This window comes from Pinus tabuliformis, chromosome 3_2 (genome assembly GCF_031772625.1).
Source record: "Pinus tabuliformis cultivar Carrire ecotype Pingquan chromosome 3_2, CPIR1, whole genome shotgun sequence".
NCBI lineage: Eukaryota > Viridiplantae > Streptophyta > Pinopsida > Pinales > Pinaceae > Pinus > Pinus tabuliformis.
In genome coordinates this window covers 189,698,534-189,713,582 of record NC_142302.1, presented here as the reverse complement: position 1 = coordinate 189,713,582, position 15,049 = coordinate 189,698,534, and the positions used below count along the sequence as shown (strand labels likewise).

At 39.1% G+C, this 15,049-nt stretch overlaps 1 pseudogene; it reads right to left on the bottom strand.

Moving 5' to 3' along the window:
* Window positions 1–4,727: 4,727 nt before the first annotated feature.
* LOC149180410 (BTB/POZ domain-containing protein At5g48800 pseudogene) lies at window positions 4,728–14,763 on the bottom strand (annotated as a pseudogene).
* Window positions 14,764–15,049: the final 286 nt, after the last annotated feature.

The following is a 15,049-nucleotide window of genomic DNA, read 5'->3' as shown; positions in this document are numbered from 1 at the left end:
GATCAACTAATTGAAATTAAAGGACCAATGCAATGCATATGCAGAGATTTCATGAATTCCATGCAACAATAAACAAATGCAAGGACATGAGTGCAAAAATAACAAGCAGGGAACTAACTACCAACAATAGAGAAAATGAAGCATGACAAATTTAAATCATAAAGCAAACTCTAATCAGCGAACTAATAAGAAAAACTAAAACCTAACTAGTCTAAAACCCTAAATCCTAATTTAACCAAAGCATAGGTCGGGTTATGTGAAATCAAACTTCCAATGCAGCCACCGCAACAGTTCCCAACCTGCAAAAACAAAGATGACAACAATTAGAATTTGTGGAAAGAGTTGTGAAAAACATAGCATGCTTACCTGTAAAGCATGCACAACAAAAAGAACATCTCGTCCACTTATAGGGAAATGTGTCAGAGAATACCTTTCAAGGTGAAATGCAACCCAATCTTGGTAAACTGAACCACAAGCATGAAATTTATAGTCATCCAGCCATAACATACATCCATTTATGCTTAACCCTAAATCCAATGCAAGTAAGGCAAGATGTTGCCGGCTAGTAAAGGAATCTGCCATATTAATCCGATCAGCAACCCTATCATGATGTAGAGGATGATCAACTTGATAACCTAGAAAAGAGGGGCCTCTGTCGGGTGTAACTGAGATCCCCGAGGATTCAAACACAGAAACCCTAGTTTGAAATTGTTCATAGACTTTGTCAAGGATGTGAGAATCTGACATAACCATCAACGGAAGTTGAAGTGCCTCATCATCCTGGCCAACCTCTGAACCTTCAAATGACACACCATCAAATATTGGTAGCTTCACAATATTTGTAGATGGATGTATACGATTATCGTTGGTTGTGACCGGAAAACTATCAGTGAAAATATTGTGGATTGGATCCATTGTCTGAATATTGATAGATTGGCAGCTCAACAAATCAGATTCTTTATATTCCCTTAAATGAAATGAATCAACCGAAGGAGTCTCAGGCAGAGGGGAGGTCAGGAGTTTTTCACTTTCCCATATAGGAGATTGTAAGGTATCATTTGATAGTGTATGTTGACAGACTGTACCGGCTGGGCAACAATAAAAAAGGTTTGAGATAATGGCCAAAACGCTACCTTCAGCAAACAAATTAGGGTATAGAGGTTGCTGCACATCAGCTAAAAGGTGATGGAAATATTTTCTTAGAGAGACATTGCTCAAATCAGAGGATTTTCAAGATGAGCTCACATCTGGCGAGATGATGCTATGAGGAGCATGATGTGTAGAAACCCTAATTTCAGAAACCCTAATTCAACTTGGTTAAGGGGCCTCATCAAGAATGTGAGAACTTGATATAACCATCAGCGAAAGCTGAAGTGCCTCAACTTCCTGATGAGTCCCTAAACGTTCAAAAGGTGGGTCAAAAAATTCTGGTGGCTTCGTAGGATCAACAGACAGATACGTAGGATAATCACCAGAGGCATGAGCGAATATATTTCTGGTAAAATGAGAATCATTGAAACCACTAGTTTGATCAAGTTAGGTATCTGATACATAAGACTCTTCTTGGCTTGGGAGTGAAGAGGGATTAATGAGAGAACCAACTTGAGCTAGGCAAGATGCATGGCCCTCTTATCCACCTGTTAAACACTGCGAGTGGAGAGGATTAGACAAAAGAGATTTAGAATCTGCATTCCTTAATTGTGCAACATCATCCCCATGTACATGATTGCAATCAATGCGAGCACGATAAAGATGTGAATGATCTGAAGGAACCGCGAGTGTGGTAGACCCACGGACCAAATCAATGTAGAGTGGATGCACATGATTAGATGAAGGGGCACCGACCGGACCCAGATTCACATCCTTTCCATTTATGTTCACGAAAAAGCAAGACAGATTTGCAGGCCTGATGTGGTCAATGGATTTGATAGGACATTCAACTTTACTTGATACAAGACCAAAGCCAACATGCGCAGGTGAATGAGATCTCGGGATATAGTGAGACGTATGTTGAACGGACTCAATCGGGGTTCCATCAATAGGAAGAGATGTTATGTAATTTTCAGATTCAAGATCAAAAAGATGTACGAGGGATTTAGAGGCGAGACCATTAGATCTGTTTCCCAGAAAGCACTGTTCATCGTTTGAATTATTTATGGCCACAATATTATTATATAGCAAGTCAAGAGGAGGATGAGAAATCCCACAAACAATAATCTCTTCCTTGAGGGGTTGAGGTTGTTCCAGATTCAGATAGATAGGAAAAACAAAATTATGGGTAGAATATGGAAACTTTGTAATATGTAAATTATGATGATACTCATGCGAAACAGGACTTGTTTCTAATTGAAAATGTTGTAATGAAATGAGAACCAATCATTGAAAATTTATATTCAAATATACCGAGTCGACATCACTTTCAGGAAATTCAAAACAAATATGCACATATCTGAAAGAAAAAACCTCTAAAGATTCTTCAGGTTTCATCCTAAGATCATTTATTCTCCTTAACACATCTTCAAAATCGTACCTATCAAATGCTTGTTGGATCTTACCGATGAGTAGATAGAACAAATGAATGGACGCCACCGGAAATGTGTGGCACCATATCTTGGCGTGACCTTCAAGGGTGAGGGAGAAAAATACACAAGCAAACTCTTCATCATCGATCTCAAAAGATTCACAAAACTCAAGGAAATTAGAAATGTGCTCGGTTATGGGTGTTCCATCCTCACCATCAAACTTTAACGAAGATAAGTGATGGAGTTGTTCCTGCGGGATGGAAAATAAAGAAATAGACAAACCAGATAAACACCCCAGCAGCAAGATTCTGGTTTGAGTCATTAACAGAAATGAGACTAAGTTGCAGGCTCCAAGGGATCAGCCTGTCATCTGGCCCTCCTTCTAGCGCCAATTTGTTGACGGGCCAAAATGTACCGTCAACGACTAAGGGTTCTCCTCGGTGTGAAGTGCCAATTAGACCTCACACTGTTTAGGATAAGAGCCCCATCCGGTATGTGGGCCTGAATGCCACCATGAATGTTTTATGCTCTTGGTTATCAAATGAGAAGATGCCAGAGTGGGGCAAGAATGAAGTGCTCAGGCAACAAAACAAAATCAGCCCAAGATTGACAAATTGTGAAAAGAGGTGCAAAGAAGTCACAACAACGATAAGAAGAGATAAATGATGAGACGGATTAGTGAGCTAAAAGCCCATCGAACATAATAAACAAGAACATGCCGGAGGTCAATGGAAAAGTAGTTCACAATAGGTTACTGACATGGCAAGGGACAAGTAAACACAGATTCTAAAGCGAAACATACATGAAACCACTATGTATTAGTACATAACATCTCGCGTATATGAAAGCACACATACAAATATGGTGAGGTACCAGACAACTAATACAACCACCATGAGTAAGCATGGGAATCAGTGAAAAAGGTAAAAGAAAACATCTTATTAATATTGCTGCAACTTCAAATACATATCATGCAATTGATCAACACCCAATAGTGGAACATGGGCTGTTCATACCATCGCTTGATGCCACAACCCTAAACCCATTGCAGATCCACTCTACTAGCTACCAAGAGCTGAGTGACCCTAACTCTTAAGCATAAATCAACTATCTATCTCTGCCTCAAATCAAGTGCTAAAAGTCTTCTCAAAGAGGCATGGGGGCACATTTCTAGAGATGAGGTGATTGTTCACCTACCATGACCCTTGACCTCCCCTCATGACTCTTGAACTTCCCTTCATGACTCTTGAGTTCACTCAATCATTGTTACATTCCTAATTCATCTCAGCATGATTGTTGGAATTATGATGAGCAACATTCACACAGTCCTAGAAAGAAGACATGAGGAGAGTATTGAGGGTTATTGGGAAACCCTAGGATGTTCATTATCAATATGTTGCCTGATCGTGAGACAAGCCTATTTGTCTGCTATTGCGCCTCACGTACATATGTCCACCTTTTGATGTTGTTCCTTTGGTGTGTTATGGTTGCAACCCTTTGGAACAAGTCACAATGAGTCTTCCTTTTGAAACATGCTCCATAATCCTCATAAGCTTGAATCATCTTCCAATTGGTAGTGAATCTGTTTGTGTCAGACATTCATGCCCCATCATCCTACAAGAACATAATTATCAATTAAAACTCAAGATAAACATATGGCGATAAGACAAGAAGTAATTACTACCAAAAATAAAATGAATTAATGAATGATCAATTTGAGGTGAAAGAAAGAGTTTGTTTTCATGAGTGTTGGTGATGGGTTGTTCATCATCATTTGATTTCATCCTTTTAGCAAGGGCATTTCCTGCTTTATTAGCTTCTCAACGCGTAGTCGTGTATTTCAACCGTTATCATTCAAGTCCCATTTGGGAAGCATGACCTCAACCAACCACATTTTGCGTATGCAAATCATAGTTTCCCTTTACATGGAAAATGAACTTTTGGGCAGGTCGCATGGTCGCATAGTAGTGTGGGTCACATGGAGCTATGGATTCCTTAATTTCATTCCTGCGACTAGTCGTATTCAAGGACTACAACTTATGAGGTTGCATAGTCACACCGCTGTTAAGTTGTATCTCTGGCTGTTTTCACTAAGGCACAAAATGCGACCTCGCGACCTATGTGGGAGCGCGACTTACTGAAGGTCGCATGGTCATAGCTGATGGCTAGTCGCACTTCCAGGAAACTCTAAAGCGACCCAGTGACTTAGTCGAAAGTTTGACACCATGGAGGTCTCCAGGTCACAACGCAACGTAGGTCACATCTCCTAGGATTTTTGGCATCAGATGATTGAGATTTATTGACATTAGATTTAGTGGAAATATGGAAAAAACTTATCTTCCCAAATTTCTTTGACAAAGATCTCAAGAACTTGGATGAGGCATGGGACTTCTCCATGCCTCGTTTCATGGAGACCTGTTCCTTGTCAAGATTGTTCAATCTCATCCGCATCCGTGCGATTTCGAGCTTCAGATCCCTGTTTTCACGCCTCAGCAATGCATAGTTATCTCATGGGGACATGGCCGCGCTGGGCGCCCTACTACTTATTCTCTGAGATTCGTAGGCCATTGTGGTTTCTCCGGGATCTGTATAAGTTCCCGCCAGGGCATTGCAGAGGCACAATTGTTCGAAGTAGAGGACTTGGAAAACCAGTTGGACAGGGAGGCAGTTATTCTGTGATGCGAGTGAGCATGCTTCTTGGGAAAGATTCTGGTAATCGATGATCTTGCAGAGCATCCTGTGTTCCATGTTTGTCAATCCGAGATGGGCCTTCAAGTAGATATCAATAGCTCTATACAACCCATCGTCCACCGGGCGTGCATACTCTAGCATCAATTCAACAATGGCTATGAATTTCAAAAGCTTGAGATTTACATCTGGTGCTATTTTTTCTAGGTAGTTATCCAACAAGTTAGAAACTTTGACGATGGTAGCCTGAGAAGAAGAATCGACCAGGCCATCAGACTCGTATCCACCCAAGTTTGAATCCAACGCATCCTGATTCTCATCCTGCTATAAAAAAACTCCCTAATATTCTATGCACTACATCCACATCAAACAGAGTATCTATGCTATGTGAGAAGGAAGGGATAAGAAGATCATCAAGGCAGGCACAGTCGATCTGACGCCCAATTCTTTTCTCCAGGTCCAGCCTACAAGAAACGGTGGTTTCGAGCATCACAACAGTACGAAACAGGACGAAGAGAAAGGCGATGGGTATGACATTTTTCTCTGTAGGCAAGAGGCTCACAATAGTCTCCACCATGATTCTCTATTCGTGCTACTCCAAGGTAGCAGCAGGGCTAAGCAACTTTGTTTGAGCAAGAAATCCCTTTCAGGGCCCGTTCGACATAATTCATAAGAAATGTCCTGATGATCTCATGCCTTATGCCTCTAGATTTCAGGGCCAATATTACTTTATGATACATTTTGATGCCAAGAACCGACAAATCTTCGATCCACCAATCTCCCCCTAAACAGTTCTGTTGACAATTCTTGCTCTGCAACCTACTGTAATCCAGATGTGACAGGCTTGATGCCATCTATTCCCTACAGGCCTTTGAAGCAATTGCATCAACGCATTTTCTTACAATTTTCAGTTCCTCTGCAAGGGGGAGTATATTTCCACAACTGTGTATAACTTCTATAGATTTTTCAAGGCTTTGGGTCACAACTTCATTAAGGTAGGCTTCTATGCGAGCCATTAGGTCCTTAGTCATTTCAAGATATTGGGAAGCATAGTGAAGATGGTCCAGATTTGATGAGGTGATTTCAAAGTTGATGCCATAGCATAACTTTGTTTCTAATTCAAAAGTGTGTGTTTCATTGTGTAAGTCAGGGAAATATAGCTTTAAAGTATCCTAGTCTCTTGCATATGCTACTAGCTTTCAGGTCTGCCTGCTCCACGATACCAATGGAAACTTGTGCAATGCAAGGCATCCACCATTGAAATATATAAGAATGTCACTTGGAACATCTGAAAAAATCATATGTCCACTTTTTGATGTTGTTCCTTTGGTGTGATTGACTGATTCCTAGAGCTTGTATGGAACTATCTTTCCAACCCACAACTTATGTTAGAAACCCTTCAAGTCCACATTTAACATTATTTTTTGGAAAATGGTTGCCTCATTTGATATGTGCCCGAGCCACCTCCCCTTGATCCCTATAGAGAAGGTGAAAAAAACCAATCACTGTACCCAAAAAACATACACATGTATATATTTTCACATGGAAACATGGAACATAATGAAAACAATGGAAATAACTCATTAACGGAACGTGCATCCCAAGTATCCCAATTTAAGGTGTCATACATTGTATGGTTGAGTGAATTATGCTTTCATTTGGAAATCAACTCAACATTCAAGCACCTTAACGGGCTTACTAATTACAAGTGATCATGGTATTATATGAGACCCAAGGTAATTTCCTACTCATAGGATAAACGCCTAGCAATATCATGTTAATACGCATCTGAGGGTGAGGATTGATTCAGAACAAGGCTGGACCTTCAATCACATATTCCAGAGTCATAAGGATGCAAGGGAAAGATATAATTCCCATAGACCCTAACGCACATGTTGAGGTGAAGTATTTGCCAAGGACCTGAGGAAAATGTACTGTTATGACTCTCACGATGATGCCATGTGATGTCGATGGGAGCACACCCCTAGAGGAATGCAGATATGGTGACAACGGGGAGGGGAACAATCTTCTGACAATCTAGGGTTTCTCATAAACCCTAATATTGTCACTCTTACGGGAAACCACCTTGAAGGCATGCTTGCCAAAATATAGGACATCCACTGATCATAATGTGTATCATGCGAAGATGAGTTTTAAATTATAAGAGACTCTTAACGCATCAATGAAGCCATTAAAATTCGAAACTCGAATGTGATTTTGATGCCTATATCTGAGATAAAACATGATGCGTGAATGTAATGCATGAAACGCAAGTGGGTGCACCAAAGGGGTTGGATAGGCAAGGTTGAAGGGAGAGCAACCGATTGGGGTCCTATCAAAACCCTAGGAGCTTGGGGAAAGTGGTGGGGTACCCAAAAATTTGAATATACCCAAAATTTGGGTGGTGTTGTAGCAGCTACAACAGGTTCCTTTTTTGTAAGTTTTATAGTGAGGCCGAAAATTAGATAAAAGCACACTTATGTCCTTCTCATGGTTTAATGAGCTTGAGAATGGAAAAGAGATTTATTTTCGACTTTAAATTTTATTAACAAGCAGGAAAAGACAGAAAAAATCAACATTTTCATATAGGTTATATGAGCATGAAAATATGGTAGCAGAAGAAGCTCAAGAATTTCATGAGTTAAATGAGTCATGAAAAGAGAACCAAAATAAACTTGACATTTACATTTAGATTTATGAAGAATACAAATATATCAAAAGGAGCTCAAGATTTTCATTATTTAACAAGCTTGAATATAAGGCCAAAAGGAAGCTTGTTCTAGAGAGATGAGTGGCATAACTATATGCATCTAGTTCTGAGGGTGACTTAAAAAATTGACCAAAGAAAATCATAAAGGAGTGGAAAAGTGACTAGCAATGGAAACTTACTCATCACAACGGTCTCTCTAAAATGTGTTGGAAGTTTGTGAGATGGAGGCAAGACTAATGCAAAGGAAAGTGGTAGAGCATGGCTTCAAAGTGAGCAAGCTAAATGAAGGCAAGCATCAGTATGAAAATGTCTAGCAAGACATTAAGGACCATGAGCATAGACGAACATAAATCAACATGATAAGAAAGAATGGGGGGACCCCCTACAGGGTCATAGCTAGAAATATGAGAGAAAGAGAGACATGAGGCTCAAATTCAATGTCATGGTAGGTACTAAAGAGGATCCCCAAACCTATAAATAACTGTAGCATGAGAACCAAGATGGAAATAAATGCTATTCTAGGTTACCCGTGGAGGGTAGGTTCTACTATACAAGTTACAACATACAAAAAGAGTGGTTAATGCCACAACCTGATGAGGTGGGCCCTAAGGAAAAGTGAAATGATAATGAAAAAGGTTATGAAATGTATTTCCTACAATATGATAGGTTATGAAATGTATTGCCCACTGTCGGGAACATGCCAAGGATTCCAATTGATATTTATGAACTCATGTTCAATTGTCAGCAAGATATGGCGCACTACCATGGGGCCATGCCATATCCAATTAAATTTCCATGTTCCTAAAGGTTGATAATTATAGGGATATAGAAGAACCATAACATTATCATGGATGATATGAGGACATAAAGGTTGAATAGTCTCATGAGATAAGACAACTCCTTGATAAGGACGATCAAGACATGAAGAGGGTATGAGACATCTATCGGTTGGGGAAGTTAGAGGGGATAATATAATGGTAAGTTCAATGCTATAAATTCTAGACTTGACTTAGTCCAAGGATGACACAGGAAATTCCTCCTAGTTCGATTCAATATTCTGAGTACCAATATCCATCATTTCCATTTTTGAGAGAGTAGAGGCATCATGAGGCATAGTCTCCCTTAGCTTATTTGGTGAATCCATGACCTCCAAGATGGAAATATTTGAAGGAAAATCAACATCAAGGGAGTCATGTGAAAGTGATGGAGTGACAACTCAGGTGGGCAAAGGATCCTAATAATATTCAATATTAGGAGGAAGTTTTTGAATAATGTCATCAGGTGGTGGTGGGACCACATAAGAGGTGATTACTTCCACAAAAGGTAGCATTGTGCCCCCATGGGACTCATATTCTATAGGCACTACGTAAGGATTAGTGGATCCAATGGATTCATAAGTGACATAAGAGATCATGTAAATCATGAATGCAGATGGGCATGGGTTTGGTGGCGAAAGGGAAATGTTCTCATCAAGGTGGATTTTTTGAACATCCCCACCCTATTACTCTCAGCAAGAGTAGTGGAATCACCTACAAACGAGATTGACTAACTATCGTGAAATCAAATATTAGGCTTATAGAAGTCTAACTAATCAATGGAAACTATATTACCATGAAATGGGAACATCACGACGTGAAAGACTGAAGACACAACAATAGTCATAGCATAAAACCAACTTAGTCCAAGTAGGAAGTTATAATTAAAACCAATTCATTAAGGTCCTAAGGAAGAATAATAATTCTTTTTCTTGGTACTACGCAAATATGAAGGGAATCCACCTAGATTTATGTACATACCATATATACATCAAAGAATAACATGGACCCATTCACCAACCACAATAGATGATGAATCTTGCATTGAAAGATATAGTTAAGGAATAACTCTAAAAGTTACTTTTTTATGAACTTCATTTACCCTATTTTCGACAACCAATAGGTATCTCCTCTTGTCATTGTTCCCAAAAATAATTTTGAAATGGAGAATCTATGTTAATTATAGGGAGTTAAACAAAGATACCCACAATTACCATTTTACCTACCCTTTATTGACCAAGTGTTGGACAAATTAGGAGGGAAAATGTACCTCTTTCCTCGATGGATTTAATGGTTACAACCAAATACAATCACTCTTGAGGACCAAGAAAAACCAACCTTCACTTTCCCACGGGAAACTCTTGCATATGGTATTTTCATTTGGACTTACCAATTCTTGAACTGCCTTCCAACAAGCATTTCTCAATATATTCTCTGATCTAATCCACAAAAGTGTGGAAGTATATATGGATGATTTCATAAAATACGGTGACACGTTCACACTATCTCTCACTTAATTCAGAAATGTACTCACAAGATTCATGGAGTCTAATGTTACTCTTAGTAATAAAAAATGTGCCATGATGTTAATAGAAGGTATAGTCATAGGAAATCATATCTCTCCTATAGGTATACAAGTCGATCCATTGAAAATAGAGGTAATACTCAAACTTCTTCCCATATAAACACCAAAAGAGGTAAGAAGTTTTCTTGGAAAGGATGGATATTATAGATGCTTTGTTGAATTATTTTTTAATGAAAATTGCATGTCCCCTATTCTTATTACTGACCAAGGATGCTAAATTCAACTAGATTGAAAGGTTCCATAATGATTTTGAATAATTAAAAGAAAAATTAACAACAATAGCTATCCTAAGGGGACCGAATTAGTCCTTTCCATTCCATTTATCCACAAATGTGTCAGACAATGGCATCGAAGCTATGCTTGGACAAGAAGAAGAATAACATAATACATATGTAATATACTTTATTAATGTTTATTTTCTAGTGTAACCAAGACTAGTGTAGTTTTTTAAAATTGATAACTACTTCCATTGATATATTCAATGTTATTTTTGCATTCCAATCATAAAGCAGTTATACATGAAAAACTTCAACCATTCAATTTCATCAATAAAGAAATAGAGATCACATGAACAATAAATAAGAGACAAGAGACACCGGAAATGAGGGGCGAAGGAGGTCCGAAGGAGGGGTGAAGGAGGTTCGAAGGAGGTCCGAAGGAGGGGCGAAGGAGGTCCGAAGGAGGGGCGAAGGAGGTCCGAAGGAGGTCCAAAGGAGGGGCGAAGGAGGTCCGAAGGAGGGGCGAAGGTTGGCCGAAGGCTCAATCACTTTTAGGCTTCAAGCCAGGAAGAAACCCACAAGCGGAAAAACCAACTAATCCTTCCTTAGGAGAGAGAAATTATGTTCATCAATAGTACATCAAAGAATATTCCAACAAGATTTCAAATCTGACCTCAGAATGTCCAAGTCAAAACCATTTAATGAAAAGAGATAAAGTATACTATGGTCAAAATATAACTCTGCACAGTAGGACCGAATTTCAGCCTGTGGAAGCTCTAAAATAATAGGTTCAAAATTTAGTGAACCTTAGTAAACATAGTCCCTGAAATCTTCGGTAAAATTCCTCAGTCAAACCCTACGGTAAATAGAAGTCAATGAGCCAAAAATTCGTTCAAATAGGTCAATGATCATTTGCAACTTTTTGGCCTTCTTCAAGCTTCAAGAACTAGGTCAAAAAGATTGAAAACAACCCAAGTCAACACAAGTCAAAGCAAGTCAAAACAAATAGAATGAAGTTGGTCAACATTGGTCAGAAATCCTACTTTGCCTCCTTCGCATGCGTGGATTAGCCTCTGAAATTTTTAGATGAATGTGTGTGATGATGAGATGCCAAAAAATGCTCCAATGATGCCTTATATATATGAGTTTGAGGTGTCTTTTCACACATGTGGGCTGACTTGTCCTTAATGAGTTTGACTTGGTCAAATTCAAACTTATGATTTTTATCCTTTAATTTCCAATAAAAATATCAACCGTAGCTACAATTTTTTCAGCACCCCCTCTTAGCTAGGGAGGTACTTTTCATTTTCTCTTAAAATTAATTTCCCTAACCAATCCATAGGTCTCTTGGCTCACAACCCAAGGGACAAAAACAAGTCTCTCTCTTTATCAAGAAAAATCTCCCTGAACAATCCATAGGTATCCTGACACACAACCTAATGTAGATATCATCATTATCATCATAAGAAAATATACATGGCATCCAACACATCCAAAAATCCACAACCACATGGAATCTAGGTCAATATTCCATTGATTGGAGGGACCAAATTAAACACATGCATAGGGTATATCTTCCTAACCATACACAAGGTCTCCTAGCCCATAGCCTAAGAATGGAATTCATATCTCAATCATATACACAAGGTACATCTCCCCAACCACAAACATGGTCTCCTGGACCACAACTTAAGTGAGGAATCCCTATCTCAATCCTCGACTATATAGTCTCCTGGTTCATGACCTAAGGGAGAGAACACAAGATCAATCCATACTTCATAACCAAGCTCCCTGACCAAACTCATTGGTCTCCTTTTCCATTGACCTAAGGGAGTTGTAATCTTCCCAACTAATCCATAGGTCTCCTGGCCATAACCTAAGGAATATTGGCCATCACATGATGTTATATAGTTAGTGTTCCCTCTTTCTCAGAGATGGGTTCTCAACAAATCCAAGTTGTTATCTACAATAATAAAACTTCATACGGGAAAATGGTCTTGTCAACAATATAGCAATTTGTTCATTAGTAGGGACATATTTGAGCTTCACAACTCCCCTATGGAAAATATTCCAAAATATAGTGATACTTAAGTTCAATGTGCTTTGATCTATCATGAATCCTGAGGTTCTCAGAAACCTTCACACAAATTTGATTATTGCAATATATAATGTCCGATTCCAACACTTGATCAAACAAACCAACAAACAATTTTCGAAGCCACACAACTTCACAATAGGTAAACATGTAGCAATAATATTCAACTTCAACCATACTCAGAGCAACAAAATTTTTCTTTCTACTACACCATAAAATCATAGCGGCTCCCAAGCCAAAACATAATCTAGAGGTTCTCTTCCTATCATTAGAGCTACCATCCCAATCAACATCATTAAATCCATGCAACTGTGATTCTCCATAGAAGCATAACTCAAACCATATTCAATGGTGTCATGCAAATATCTCGGAATATGTTTTATTGCAATCCAATGTACATGTCATGGCTTAACGAAGAATTGGCTCAAAGTGTTCACAACATAACAAATATCAGGTCTAGTATTCACAAGATAGTTCAATGATCCATTCATTTTGTGATACGTAGAGGGATCAATAAAATCAAAATCACAATCCCAGATCTTCTTCAAATTCATTACCATAGGAGTGTCCATGGACTTGTAGTCCATTATACCAAATCTCTGAAGGATCTAAATAGTATATTTTCCTTGGCCAATAAATATTTCATTAGGCTTTTTCCAAATTTCCACTCCTAAATAATAATGCATGAGACCAAGATCCTTGATTTCAAATTCAGAAACCAACTCCCTCTTACATTGGACAATTATAACCTCAACCCTGGTCATAAAAAAATCATCTAAACATAGTAGCAACATCAAACGCTCCCCATCAACATCTTTAAAATACAAGTTCAGATCATCATTTCTCTTATTGAAACCAAGACTCACCAGATAACCATTAATATGGGAATGCCATGCGCGAGGGGCTTGCTTCCTCCCATCCAAGGATTTCTTCAATTTGCAAACATGTGTTTCTCTATCATGCACCTGAAAACCCTGAGGTTTCTCAATATATACTTCCTTTCGTATGATCCCTTTTAGAAAAGTAGTTTTGATATCCATTTGATGCAATTTACAACCTCCAATAGCAGCAAGAGAAATGAAAGATCTAATATATACATACCTAGAAATGGGAGTGTGTTGATTTGGAAATGAGATCTAAGACAATTAATAAGGTATTACAGACTTATGTGGATGGATTTTTCTATGTCATTTTATGCAATGGATCGATAAGATTGCGAAATGCACAGACAATGAAGCAGTAAACAAAAGATAATAGACAACACATAACACAACAAATTTAATAAGGAGTTCACCCAATACTCCTGGGCTACATCCCCTGGTCCAGCCTTCAGTGGTGGCCTCTATATTATATCTTCAAGCAGAGTTCTGTTTATAGCAGTGAGCTCAATTTGAGCCTCACACACAACAGATTACAATAACAAGAGCTTAATTGAACCTCTCAAGTTCTCTAGGAGTACACAGACTCCCTCAAGGCTCTCTGTCTCTGTCCTAAAACTTCGTCTCGGCATTTGCCTGAAATACTGCCTCCTTTGCTACACTCTCTGTCTGTGGCTTTAAAGCCAAAAATGTGATGCCTGTTCGTTTCATGTTCCTGCCTCTTGGTCTCCCCGGCCTTTGCATGCTTTGAATCCCTTTGCCAGCATTATACAATCGTTTCTTAACGCATAGAGAGGAGGTGGCCACCCATTCTGTAACGCCATAGTGTCGTGGGCCTCTGGAACCCCTGAAATAGTCGCGCTCTGTTAAACACAGGGAAAATGTGTTTTAACAGAGAAAGTCCACCAAAAATCAATAAATCAGACTTTAAAAGTCCTTAAATATGATTCATTCCCTCATCGGGTCCGTCCACAAGTTTCTATCACATATCGGAAGGTTCCGTCCCTTTGTGTTGTGGAAATACAACGAAAATCACGAAAATAAGTTAAAAATGGCTTTGTTACGGACTTGAAATTATATCAAATTTCCTTTATAATTCTATCGGGTCTGGATGTCGCATGGTGTATTGATATCGTCCCCGCTCCATGTTCTGACGTGATATGGCATATCGCACATGACCCCCGCCGACTGTAATCGCTCCTCTGCACAGTTTTGATGTGATGCGGCGATGCGATATATCGCAATTGCTCATCGCAATAACCCTTGGGCCGTTGTAAAGCATTCCACTGCATCCTCCAATAGTGATCCGACGATGTAATATGGGTCGTCGATCTGCGCACTTGATCGACGGTCCATATTAACTCCGCCAACCACTGTCGCATGCCTTATGTAGATCCTGTCGATCTCTGCCGAAGGTCACTGCCGATTGCCATTGCTTATTCGATCTGGACCGTTGATCGTCCAGATCAAACAGTTACTGTGTATAATTGGTTTTGCCTTCGTTACTCTGTTTTTTTCATTAATTGCACAGGTTTTGC